Raw genomic sequence first — 12,448 nt, 5'->3', positions numbered from 1 at the left:
ATATGAGGAAGAGGTCTATTTAGAATTTTATGATGCTGTATCTGTCGTCATCAAACCTTTACTCTCTAGAATTGCCTTGCCCAATACAGTAACCACACGTGTGGCTATTTAAATTTAATTAAGCAAAATTTAAAATTCCATTGTTCGTGAGTCTCCATAGCCACATTTCAAGTGGTCAGTAGCCACATGTGGCTAGAGGCTACTATATTGGACAGAACAGATATAGAACCTTTCCATCATTGCAGAATGTTCTGTTGGACAGTGCTGCTGTAGAATGGTTTTGAAATGAACTATTATAATTTATTCATGAGGATTCCCAAGTTATATTTCCTGAAATAAATATTAGTACAGGTGGACATATTTAGGGTTGTGTCCATGTATATTTTTATCACTATAGTTTTTTGAAATCAGATTTCTATTTGGGAGAGAGGCATATCTGGGTTCAGCCTTCCAGGTGAGGGTATTCAGTGTGAGGAGATAAAAAGGGCAGAAGAGAAGGCTGCAGCTACCCGTGGACTTTAGAGACTTCCACACTGATGTTTTCAATTTCTTGGCCCATCTCAGTGGTTCAGAATCTCTCCTGTTACATCCTGGATCTAAATCTCCCTAAAGGTTATTATTTTTACTATTTATCTTCTTCTATTTAGAACTGGAAAGAATTCAGCACAAAATTTGTGATCCTTGACTCCCAAGCTTTTCTAATTAATGTGACTTTGGCCGGGTTAACAACCCCTCTAGGCCCCAGTAGCCCTGACTCTCAAATGGAAATAACAATAGTGCCTAACTCATAAGGGTACTAGGAAATTAACATTATTTAAAATGGCTAGCAGGGTTTCTGGTTCATACCAAGCACTCAACAGATGTGAGTAGCAGTAGTAGTGTAATTGTTGCTTTGTTGGTGATGCTCAATAAAAAGTTCAAGAGAACATGTCGGGCTGATAATCTAAAGCATTTTAATTGCCAAAACAGTATCTAGCATAGACTGTTATTTCAAAGAAAAGGATGCAGAAATTATTTCTTCTGTGTTCATGGCTGTATCAGTCTATCAATGAAATCGTACAATTTTAAAGACCTTTGTGCTCACAAGACCTAATTATATAATTTAGGAGTCTTGTGAATTGCAAATTTCACTGGTTTACGTACTTTTGCTTTCTAGAACCCATCTGTATCTTAGCCTGTTACATTTTAGGCTTGAGACTAAATGATATCTTACTGCTTTGAAAATAGCCTATAAATTAGCCATTTTATCAATTCAGTCTAGTTTTCCCAATATTTCATATGAATGAGGGGTTTTCTGTGAGTTTTGTTATTGGTTAGTATTTCCTATTACTCCTCAGGCTGTCCCTCTTCCCTTCGTATGGGCAGGAGACCTTGTATGTCCCAGCTATATTATCTTAAGATTCATGAAGCATAATCTCTATCTCATGAGCAGATTTTCAAAAAGACACAAGCAGCTAAATTCAGTCGTGAGCAGAAGATCACATTAACAAAAGCAGCAACTCACGTGGAAGAAGGGGATATGCCAAAATCAACCAAAACAGTTGAAATCTGTATCTTAAACATTTCTACAGCAAATATGGAATCAAGGGAGATTAAGATCATAAAAATATTTTCAATGTTTAAATTAAGAATATTTTCATAGTAAGCACCTCCCTCCAGAAAACAGCTACTTTAGCAATTTAATTTGGAAGGACTATTAAAAAATTATAAATCTTGGTTTTTAATGCTGTTATATGGTAATTCAGTCTAAGGAAATTAGTGCTAAAGCTGGTCTGTTACATGGCTTCCTTACTTCTGGGTTTAGCTTACTCTATGTTTGCATTAATTCAGGGCCCCTAATATAAGGCATTAAATGCACTGACTTAAAGTACATGAAATACAAAGGCATTAAGCAACATTCCATGCTGAATAATACTCAGCAACAAAGAGGAACAAACTGTTGTTACACCCAAATGAGTCTCCAGAGAACTGTGCCAAGTGAAGAAAGGCAACACCAAAATGTTACATACTGCATATCATGGGCTGAATTGTGTCCTCTACCAAAATTCATGTGTTGAAGTGCTAACCCCTAGTACTTCAGAATGTGACTGTATTTGGAGATAGGGGCCTTTAAAGAGGCAGTTAAGTTAAAATGAGGCCATTAGCATGGGTCCTACTCCAATCGGAGTGGTTTCCTTATAAGAAGAGGAAATTTGGACACAGAGAGAGACACTAGGGCTGTGCATGCAAAGAAGAAAGACCACGTGAGGACACAGCGAGAAGGTGGCCATCTGTAAGCCAAGGAGAGGCCTCAGAGGAAACCAAACCTCTTAACACCTTGTTCTTGGACTTCCAGCCTCCAAAGCTGTGAAAAAATAAATTTCTGTTTTTAAGCCCCCTGGTCTGTGGCATTTTGTTATGGCAATCATAGCAAACTAATACACTGCATGATTCCATTTCCCTAACATTCTTGAAATAACATAATTCTAGAAATAGAGAACAGATTAGGGATTGCCAGGGTTTAGGACAGAGGGAAGGTGGAGGTGGATGTGACTGATAAAAGAACAATAGGAAGGATCCTTATGGTGATGGAAATGTCCAATATCTTGACTTTGGTGATAGATACACAGATCTACATGTGGTAAAATTTTATAGAACTAAAAACATATACACACACAAATGAGAACAAGTAAAATTAGGGAAATTTGAATAAGATGGGTGAATTGTATCAATGTTTGTATCGTATATGAATATAGAATAGTACAACATAATATTGTGCAAAATGTTTTTTACACACAAAAATATTTTGCAGAATATTACTATAAGGGGAGACTGGATAAAGGGTACCCAGAATCACTCTGTAATATTTTGTACAACTGCACGTGAATCTACGCATCAATATAAATATGTCAATATAACATTCAACTAAATAAAAGGCATCAGTAACCAGATGTCCTTCAATAGGTGAATGGATAAACAAACTGGCAGTCCATAGAATGGAGCCATGAAAGACGTATAGGAACTTCAAATGCACATTGCTAAATGAAAGAAACCAATCTGAAAAGACTATGTACTATATTATTCCTATATGACATTCTGGAAAAGGCAAAACTATGGAGATAGTAAAAAGATCAGTGCTTGCCAGGAGTTTGGGAGGAGGGAGAAAAGGATGAACAGGTGGAGCACAGGGCATTTTTAGGGGAGTGAAACCATTCTATATAATACTGTAATGGTAGAGACACGTAATGGTACATAACATGATGCATTTGTCTAAACCCATAGACTGTATAACACAGTGAACTCTAGTGTAAACTATGGACTTTAGTTAACAATAATGTATCAATATTGGCTCATCAATGGTAACAAATGTATTACACTAATGCAAGATGTTAATTATAAGGAAAACGGGAAGAGGGGTCGAGCAGGTATATGGGAACTCTCTGTGCTTTCCCTTCATTTTTCTGTAAATCTAAAAATGCTTCACAAAATAAGATCTATCCTATCAAACTTCTACCCTCAACCCCACATAGCCCATATTCTCCACCCCGTACTTGTTTGCTGAACCACTCTTTACAGATGCCTCAAAAAGTTAGAGTCACAAGAGACCCAAGCGATCAGCCAATCTAGTGGCTTCCAACTAAGAGTTGCCAAATGTAGTAACGGGGACAGCACTGCAGAGAAGGCATCCTAAATTCATCCACAGTAAGGCTGCATGCTACAACATTCAGTAACTTTCCTTTGTTGATACATGATCATTTCAATTCCGTATGGAAACACTGGTTATCCATGCACACAAGAAGCTCTGAATTGTCAGTTTCACATGGCTTCCAATAATTTTAAAATAGACAGCGCAATTCTTAATAAACGCAGTTAGGTTGAAAAAAATATGTCATCACAGGAAGTTCATAGGAGAAAATGACAAAAAAACAGTCCTCGATAGTTATCACATTGCAGATTTGTCCAATACCTTCTTTTATAGCTTGGAAAACTTGAGGGTCCGGAGGTTTAAAAACATCCACGAGGTCATCGGACAAATTAAGAGCAAAGGCAAGTCTGAAGGGAAATTTCCAGCCTCCAGGTCCAGTTCTCCCACTCAACAGCCTCTGGCCTCTCAATACACACTTCTGGCTGAAGTCTTCTCTCCCCTGACTCTCTTGTACACATCTCTGGTGTCTATGTAAACTGACTACACTTTAAGTATCATCTACATAAAAATGGTCTGCAGCAGTGAGGTCTTCATTAAACATCCTTGACTGATAAGGAATGAGATATTCTCTGAAACCTGCTTGATTGCTAGTTTCTATCTGGTTGAAAGATCCCAAATAACTCATTAAAAATTATGGAGGACACGTGAACCTCCAGGACGTAACAGAGTGGAACTGCTGGAGTAAGGAAGTGAGTAACTGAATTAAATCCACATTTTAAGGCTCAAGGCAAAAATAATCTCTTCTCTTGACAGTAAGACAAGAACAGACACTTCTAAATCCTCAGATACTTGTGTTAAACTAATTTGGACCTTTGGAAACTAGTACTCAGCTTCTGTCTCCTGAACTGTGACACGTGCTAGACATGAAAGGCTCATCGGTGATCTGAACTGTGTTCCTCCCTCTGTGGATCAGGATCTTTCAGTGATTCTTTTTTTTTTCTTTTTTTTGAGGAAGATTAGCCCTGAGCGAACTGCTGCCAATCCTCCTCTTTTTTTTGCTGAGGAAGGCTGGCCCTAAGCTAACATCCGTGCCCATCTTCCTCTACTTTATATGCGGGACGCCTGCCACAGCATGGCTTGCCAAGCGGTGCCATGTCCGCACCAGGGATCCAAACCAGCAAACTCAGGCCACTGAAACTGAACGTGCGCACTTAACTGCCACTGGGCCGGCCCCTCAGTGACTCTTGATGGTGTCATTGGCATTTACCTGGTGCTCTCTGTTTATGTGTTCCCATATGGCACACGGATGTGGAAATTGGGAGCAAGAAAATAGTATATTAGTCAACAGCTCAGCTTCCAGGGCCAGAGAGTCCTGAGTTTGAACCCCAACTCCATCACTTACTAGTTAGCAACCTTAGATAAATCACTTAATCATAGGAAAAAGCTGTGAGCCTACTAGGTGCCGGGCGTTATTCTATGTATTCAAGAAACAGCAATGAACAAGACAGATAAAGTATCTGCCCACCAAGAGCTTAGTTCTTATCAAGGAGAGAAAGGGGTTTTCAGACAGTAAGTAAATAAGCAATGAAAGCAAATTTCGGAATGTGAAAGTTCCAAGAAGAAAATAAAATGAGGAGGGGGTGATGCCTAGGCAGGAGCTATTTTTGATTGGGTGATTAAGGAAAGCCTCTCTGAGGAGGTGACTGACATTTTAGCTGAAATCTAAGTGATAAGAAGTATCTAGCCATTCAATAACATAGCAGAAGAATTTCCCAAGGAGACAAAATAGCAAGTGCAAAGAACCTGAGGCAGGAAAGAGTTTAGTATATTCAGGAAAGAAAAAATGAAGGAAGAGAAGGAAGGTCAATGCGCTTGTTTGGAGAAAGAGAAGTAGAAAAATAAGTAAGATTATGCATGTAAAGCACTTACTACAGTGTCTCACACATCATAAGATCTCTATAAGTTACAACTTAAACAGTGGAAGAATGTAAGAATGCTTTTTGTTGGTGGGTCTCAGTAAGTATAGTTATCCTCAGAGCTAACATCCATTGGCAACACTGATCAAACCAGACACTTACATCTGTCCTGTAATGTATGTTACATTTTTTCAATAGCCACTGGACTTAATGTAGGAATTTATTTCCTCTAAGTGTAAAGTTACCACTCATCAAATCCTGTTCATAAGGATTCCTTCTCACTGATGCATATTTTCTGCCAAGGCCCAGCATAAGGCTCATGCCAAGATACATATTTGCCCAATAAGCCGTAATAGTTTAATATATCAGGTTGAAAATCCACTATTTGTATTTACCATGTTATGTGAATTAATCCTGTATTCTAAAACTATCATTAGAGCTGCTTTCAGTATAATTAATCAGTGTGGTGCATCTTGAAATGATTCTGTACGAAGAGAGTGATTACAGCTCGGGCCCCGAGCATTCTGTTGGTAAAGAATTTAATTGTGAGATGTGCTGTTTGTCAAAACAATATAAGGCAGGGGGTGGGGGACAGGGGCGAGAATAAAAGAGATGAGAATATTTCCTTCCCTATTTAAGTGCCTTTCCACGCAGACAGAAACTGCAGAGGCTGGGCATGCATTTTAAGAATTCTCTAATCATACCCTATAACATACTGATTCAGAGGCTCTGTGGGTTTTTGAATAAATAACAAGGACTCTCCAAAATTTATAGAATTTGCACAAAAAAAAGGCAGAGACTTCCCTTTTAATGTCATTTCCCATGTCATCATTTTTAAAAGAACACACACTTGTGGTGGGAATTTGGGATGAATAACCTAGTGGTTTCTCCTCATATTTCCAATCCCCCACTCCCAACGACTAAGAAGTGGAGGAAGATTGTTCATCTCCTCAGATAAACATGAGATAAACATGAATTTGGGGCTTGCTATTCTCTCTGCTCAGAAAATTCTTCTGGCTCTTCTCAGGAAGATTTCTTCTCATCCATTAGCTCTGAGCTTCAATGTCATCTCCTCAGAAGATTTCCCTGGTTGCCTACTTTAAAGTAGGTTCCCATGCCACATCCCACACTGTTATCCTCTCATAATATCCTGTTTAAGTTTCTTTAGAGCAATAATTAAAATTTTTAATGATTTGCAATTATTAATTTGTATACATTGTGGCAGCTGATGGTAACCATTCCCCATACATTCATTTTCTCTTCTTCTTGGGCTATACAACTAGATGTTTGCAGGCCTCCCTGTGGGTACATGTGACCGTGTGACAGACTTCTCGCCAGTGGAATGTGAGATTTGACAAAGATCATTTCTAAACCCAGGTTTTTAAGAAATCCATATGTGCCTTCCATGCACTCTTTACCCTTCAACTGGGTGGATGGAGACCACAGGTTCTAGGGGACAGTGGAGACACAAAACAAAAAGACTCCAGGTCCCCAAATCACTAGATGAACAAGATCCGCTCACCAACAAGAACACCTGCTTTGTACACTTACGTGAGCAAGAAATCACCTTCTGTCATACATGAGCCATTATATAGTCTTTGGTCTATGTATTACAGCAGCAAGTATTATCCTAACTAATAGACCCCAACTAGGATAAAAGTTTCATTAGAGCAAACATCCTGTCTTTCTTGTTCATCACAATAGACTCACCACCTACCGCGTCAATCAATACTACTGAGTGCATGCATGCATGGATGAATGAATATATCTTACATTTATATTCATATATAGTCACTGATCTAGCATTTATACGTGGATATAGATTTATAGCCTCCAGAAAAACTTTGTTGAGGGAATAAGATGAATTTGGAAATGTATACTTTACAGTCTCCGGCTATTACAGTATCTACTGTGATGATAACTTGTACTCAATTCTTGTTCCTCCCCTCACCATCCTCATTCTGCCAGCCCCAACAAGGGAAGCTACTGACAAGGATTTAAATCTTAACCTTGACTTGTCTAGCTCCTGTCAGTTAAAAACCAGACCCGTGACATGGTTTTAACACAGTCCTTTGACATTAGCATCTTTTTAGTGTCAAGATGAAGAAACAGGCTCATTTAGTCACAGTGAATTTCTCCCTGTCATGAGCCATTTCCATCCCTAGCTTACCCCTGCCTTCACCCTTCCTCCCCACTTCCCCACACCCACCAGAAGTGAATGAAGTCTGTATCCACTGTTGTATTTAAGTAAGTTTGTTACCCTAACCACAGCCTGGGGATTTCAAAAGAAAACATCCATTGTAAATTTTAAAAAAAAAAGGTCATACCAGATTTTCTACAAGGTTTATTCCATACTGCCTTAAAGTATGAACACAGTCAAGTTCTGCGGAAGGTGATTAATTTCTTGAAAATGCTAAGGTCACGCTAATTGACATGACCTGTGTAATTAAGCAGTCTCTGTTTACACACCAGAAGCTCAGCCGCTGTGAGGCTGAGTTTGCTTGACAGAATGTCTTTACATGTCAAGAGATCAACAACCTTTCTTATGTCCTCCTCAGTCACCTACACAGGCCCCTGATTGCTGTTCAGAGGAGACACGCTCTGGCATGGCTGCATGAAGATCAAGCTGGCCTGGTAAGCATACAAAATGGGATGAGAGAAAAGCAGCAGCCATGACAGGTGGGGAGAGCCCACTTAATAGACAGGAGAGCACATTTTCAATCAGATGTCTCCAGGTTTCGGGTTTTCAATGTAACTGGGAAAAGCCACATTGAGACGTAGAGTAGATCAGAGTTTTCTCATGCCAAAAAGACACTCTCTCACTCCCCTTCAGAGGCAATATCAACATAAAGATATTTGAAACCGGCTTCCCAATTACTGTCCTTTGAGAAAAACGATGGAAATGATATGTTTTGTTCACAGGAAACCTTCAACCAGTGTCTCTATGACACACCTCTGTCAGCCAAGACAGCTGCGGGGAAGACTAATCTTCTCCTTCTTCCCCTTCTTGGTTCAGTCCTAAGATTTTGGAACTTCAGTATGATTTCTTAACAGAATACTGGGAGATGTCAGGGGCCACTTTACTCAGGCTCCAGCTAGGAGAGGGGTCTTTCCTGCCCTGGAGAATTGTCCAAAGCCTCCATAGGTTAAGTGAAGCTTAGGCAGTCTTCTGAGCACTGAATTCTTTTTCTAAAGTTCATACAAGTAAAAACTGACCAACACTGTGGTTCCATTCAGGAAGAGCCCTGAAATTCCTCCCCTTCTGCACAACTCCACCCTCTGCTTGAGAAACTTTAGTAGTATACCAATGGTCTCCATCAGATGGTATCTGTGGGTTCTATTAGGGCAAATGCCTCTTTTGAAAACCCCTCCTTGGCTTTTCTGAGATTCCAGCAAATATTCATGGGTAGCTGCTGTGGTTCTCAGATCTTGAGAGACTTCCTTGTATCTGACTCCCTAAGTATCTGCCGACAGACTCTGGACAAGTTCTTTACTGTTCCACAACATTAGATAATATCTGAGTCAGACTGACTGGGTTGAATCACTGCCTCCTACTTACTAGATGTGTGACTTTGGGCAAATTGCTTAACTTCTCTAACCTTCAGATCCCTCATTTGTAAAATGAAAACAATCCATATTTGCACATTCTTAAGCAGGATATTGTGAAGATAAATATGATAACTCACATAAAATACATCAAAGTACACCCATGGACACGTACAATTCTACACATGTATATGGAACACTCTGAATGTAGACACAAATATAAACTGTCATCTCCCCAGCACTTACTGCAATTAGGAATGAACCAAGACAGGGAACAAAGGCAAAGAAGCCAGCTGGGGTGGAGGCACAAAAAGAAAAAAAAATGAGGATGACAATAAAGTTTGGGGCTCATTGAGTTGAAGTTCCTGGAAACAGCCAGCAGGCAGCTGGATGGCAAGGTCTGTACTTGGGTGTCAGGCCTCAGGGACCCAGACTCAAGAGTCCTCGGAGCCCAAATAGTGATTAAGATGCTGGGAGTAGAAAAGCTACACAAGAGAGCCTATAAAGTTAGAAAAGATCTGGATATCAAAAGGAAATGTGAGGAATACCAACATTTGCAGCAGAGTAGACAAAGAGCATTCCTTGGAGGGGGCTGAGAATGAGTGAATGTTGCCATGAAATCCAAAGCAAAAGGAGAATTCAAGAAGGATGGAGTGGCCACCAGCATGAAGTGATGCAAAGAAATGTCGGAGAAAATAGCCATGAAAGAAACAAGACTATAGAAAAAAAAGGGAAAGGTTGAATTAAGAGACATTTGAGATTTTACTTTAACTCTTGAAGCAATTTATCCATTCAACGATTGCATAAATATCTGCATACCTACATGCACAAGACCATGTGTTAATTGTGTAAAAATGATAATTAATGAAATATGTACATGTACAGAGATACAAAACACAATGAGTCAGTGTTCATTCTGCCATAGTCTCCCTCTATCCTCTCCCCGGGAAGTAATGAGTGGGTAATGAGAATAAAGCAGGTTAAATCTGAGACCCGGTAAGGAATTTGTCATTGCTGATAGAAGGAGACACAGCTCTTTTTCAACCAAAAAATGAACTCTGTGGTGGCCAAGGTAGCTGCCCCTGTTGAGAGAGGTCTGTCTGTTTTAGGACAAGCTGGAGAATCATGGGAAGGAGCATTGTCAGGGTTCAGATAAGTCATATGCATTTGAGGCACAGTATGGACCTTGTGTCGGGCAGCTCTCATGCTTAATCAAAGGGTGCGCTCTTTGGGACAGTAGCACTGTCAACTGGAAGAGTGTGTCAGAGGTCAGCAGGTATAGGACTGAACCAGTGCCTCTCCACCAGGGGCAATTTTGCACTGCCCCCTACACCCCAACCAGGGGACATGTGACAATGTCTGGAGATATTTTGGGTTGTCATGACTGGAGGGGGACTAGTAGGTAGAAGCCAATGACAACTGCTCAACATCCTACAATGCACAAGACAACCCTCCCCCGCCCCCGCCCCCCCCAACCCCGCTCCTCAGCAAAAGATTAGCTAGTCTAAAATGTCAATTGTGCCCAGGTTGAGAAACCCTCTACTGAACTAATGATCCAGCTTTAGTTTATCACAAGTATTTTCCCCAAAGGCTTACATTTATGTTTTATCGTTTGCAAATTACTTATGCATGCAAAATGTTGTCTTTCTTTCATATGTTTTGAAATAAGCAGAATCATCATTTTACCCATTTTATAGTTGAGGAAACTGAAGCTCCAAAAGATTTCAAGACTCTCCAGAAATCTAACTCATGCCTCCTCGTCTCAGTAGCCCTTCTACAAAACAAAGAAGAGCTATTTTGTCTGCAAAAATAAAGCTTTCTAGACACTATCAAAAATAATGGACTGGCTTGTTTCTCATCTCAAATAATCGCTACCTTCCTATAATTCAAGACTTTCAGACATTTCACTAGCAGGTCCTGTGAGGGAAAGCAAGGCCACAGAAGTCTTAGACAAATGCTCTTTTATAGGTTCTCAATGTCAGCAAAGTTCATCTCTAGCACTGCTGCCCTGAGAGAGACAGCAAATGTGATCCTGGTATTCGTGAGGCATTACACATGTCTACTAGACATGTTTTATTAGACATAAATTGGTTTGTGCCTGGATATGCCTTGTCCCTAACCCAAGCTTGGTAAAAGGAGGTATATGGCTCATCTCAAGGCCAAAGCAAGCTACAAAAGGGTTCATACTGAAACCCCACCTCATGTTGTAAGATACTTAGCAACACACACTTAGTGGCATCACATGTGTTGTTTCACCAGCAAAGCTGACTCCAACTCAACACAAAACCTCCTGTGTGGGAATGAGTGCACCCAAGTCTACCAATGTGGGATCAGGAGCTCACCGGGAGAAACATTTCCCAGGACACTAGGAATCCAAGGATTCTCCCCATTCATCTCTGTGAGGACAAAAGGTGGCAAGGCCAAAATGATTTTACAGAAATACTTCAGAATCTCAGGAGAGAATGTCTTCTTTCCACTGAATTTGTTCTTTCATGAGCCTAATAAGTCTCACTTCTTAAAAAAATAATCATCTTGGAGACTAAGAGATCTGGACATCCAAAAATCAATGCTCAGAATCATCCCTTCCTTTTCTCCCATCAGAGAATGTGCAGCTAAAATTTTTCAATATTCTCTCAGAGATCATATATTTCAATCTACACTTAAAGCTGACTAACTACAGCTAAAAGCACACTTTCAACACCACACTGTTTTCCCTAATAAACCGTAGGAGCATAGAAATATGGGGAAACTAACATTGACCATGCAAATGAGTTAACCACAAAATTAGATGGAGAGAAACACAAAGGTCTAGAATCTTGCTATTCAAAGTGTGGTCCCTGCCACTGGCGTCACTTGGGAGCTTGTTAGAAATGTAGAATTTAGGCCCACCCTAGACCTCAATTAGCATTTTAACAAGATCCCCAGGTGATTCTCAATACTTTGGAGTTTGAGAAGCACTGCATCTAGAACTTAGCAACCTTTCCTAAAACCCAACCACCATTTTGTGTCTTGGAAGTTAACACATTTGTTTTCATATCTTCTTCCTTTAGTAAAGGTGTAATCATATGAGGTTAACATACCACTTGTGCTTTGAATGGTGGCAGATCTGACTGATACTTGAGAACATTTACACGTGCCATACAAGGACATTTCTGAAACAGAACTCAGTGTCATCCATATTGCTCTAGCTATGCCCTGCGTCTTCAGAGGTCCATTTTTAATAGATAATTACTGCTAACAATTGCCAAGATTGGGAAGAGGAGAACAGAGAGAAAGGAAGGAAGAAGGGGCCATCATTCTACAACAGAAGAAAGCTCTTATTTACCAGTTTTCTACTTGTGAAACTTTAGGCAAAGAATGA

The 12,448-nt window shown here is 39.9% G+C and overlaps 1 protein-coding gene across 8 annotated transcripts in view; it reads right to left on the bottom strand.

Moving 5' to 3' along the window:
- EBF1 (EBF transcription factor 1) overlaps nt 1-12,448 on the bottom strand; it is a 380,610-nt gene that overhangs the window by 127,959 nt on the left and 240,203 nt on the right. The gene's annotated exons all lie outside the window — the stretch shown is intronic.

This window comes from Equus asinus, chromosome 9 (assembly GCF_041296235.1).
Source record: "Equus asinus isolate D_3611 breed Donkey chromosome 9, EquAss-T2T_v2, whole genome shotgun sequence".
NCBI lineage: Eukaryota > Metazoa > Chordata > Mammalia > Perissodactyla > Equidae > Equus > Equus asinus.
The sequence above is the reverse complement of the archived record's forward strand: the minus strand, read 5'-3'. Positions and strand labels throughout refer to the sequence as shown.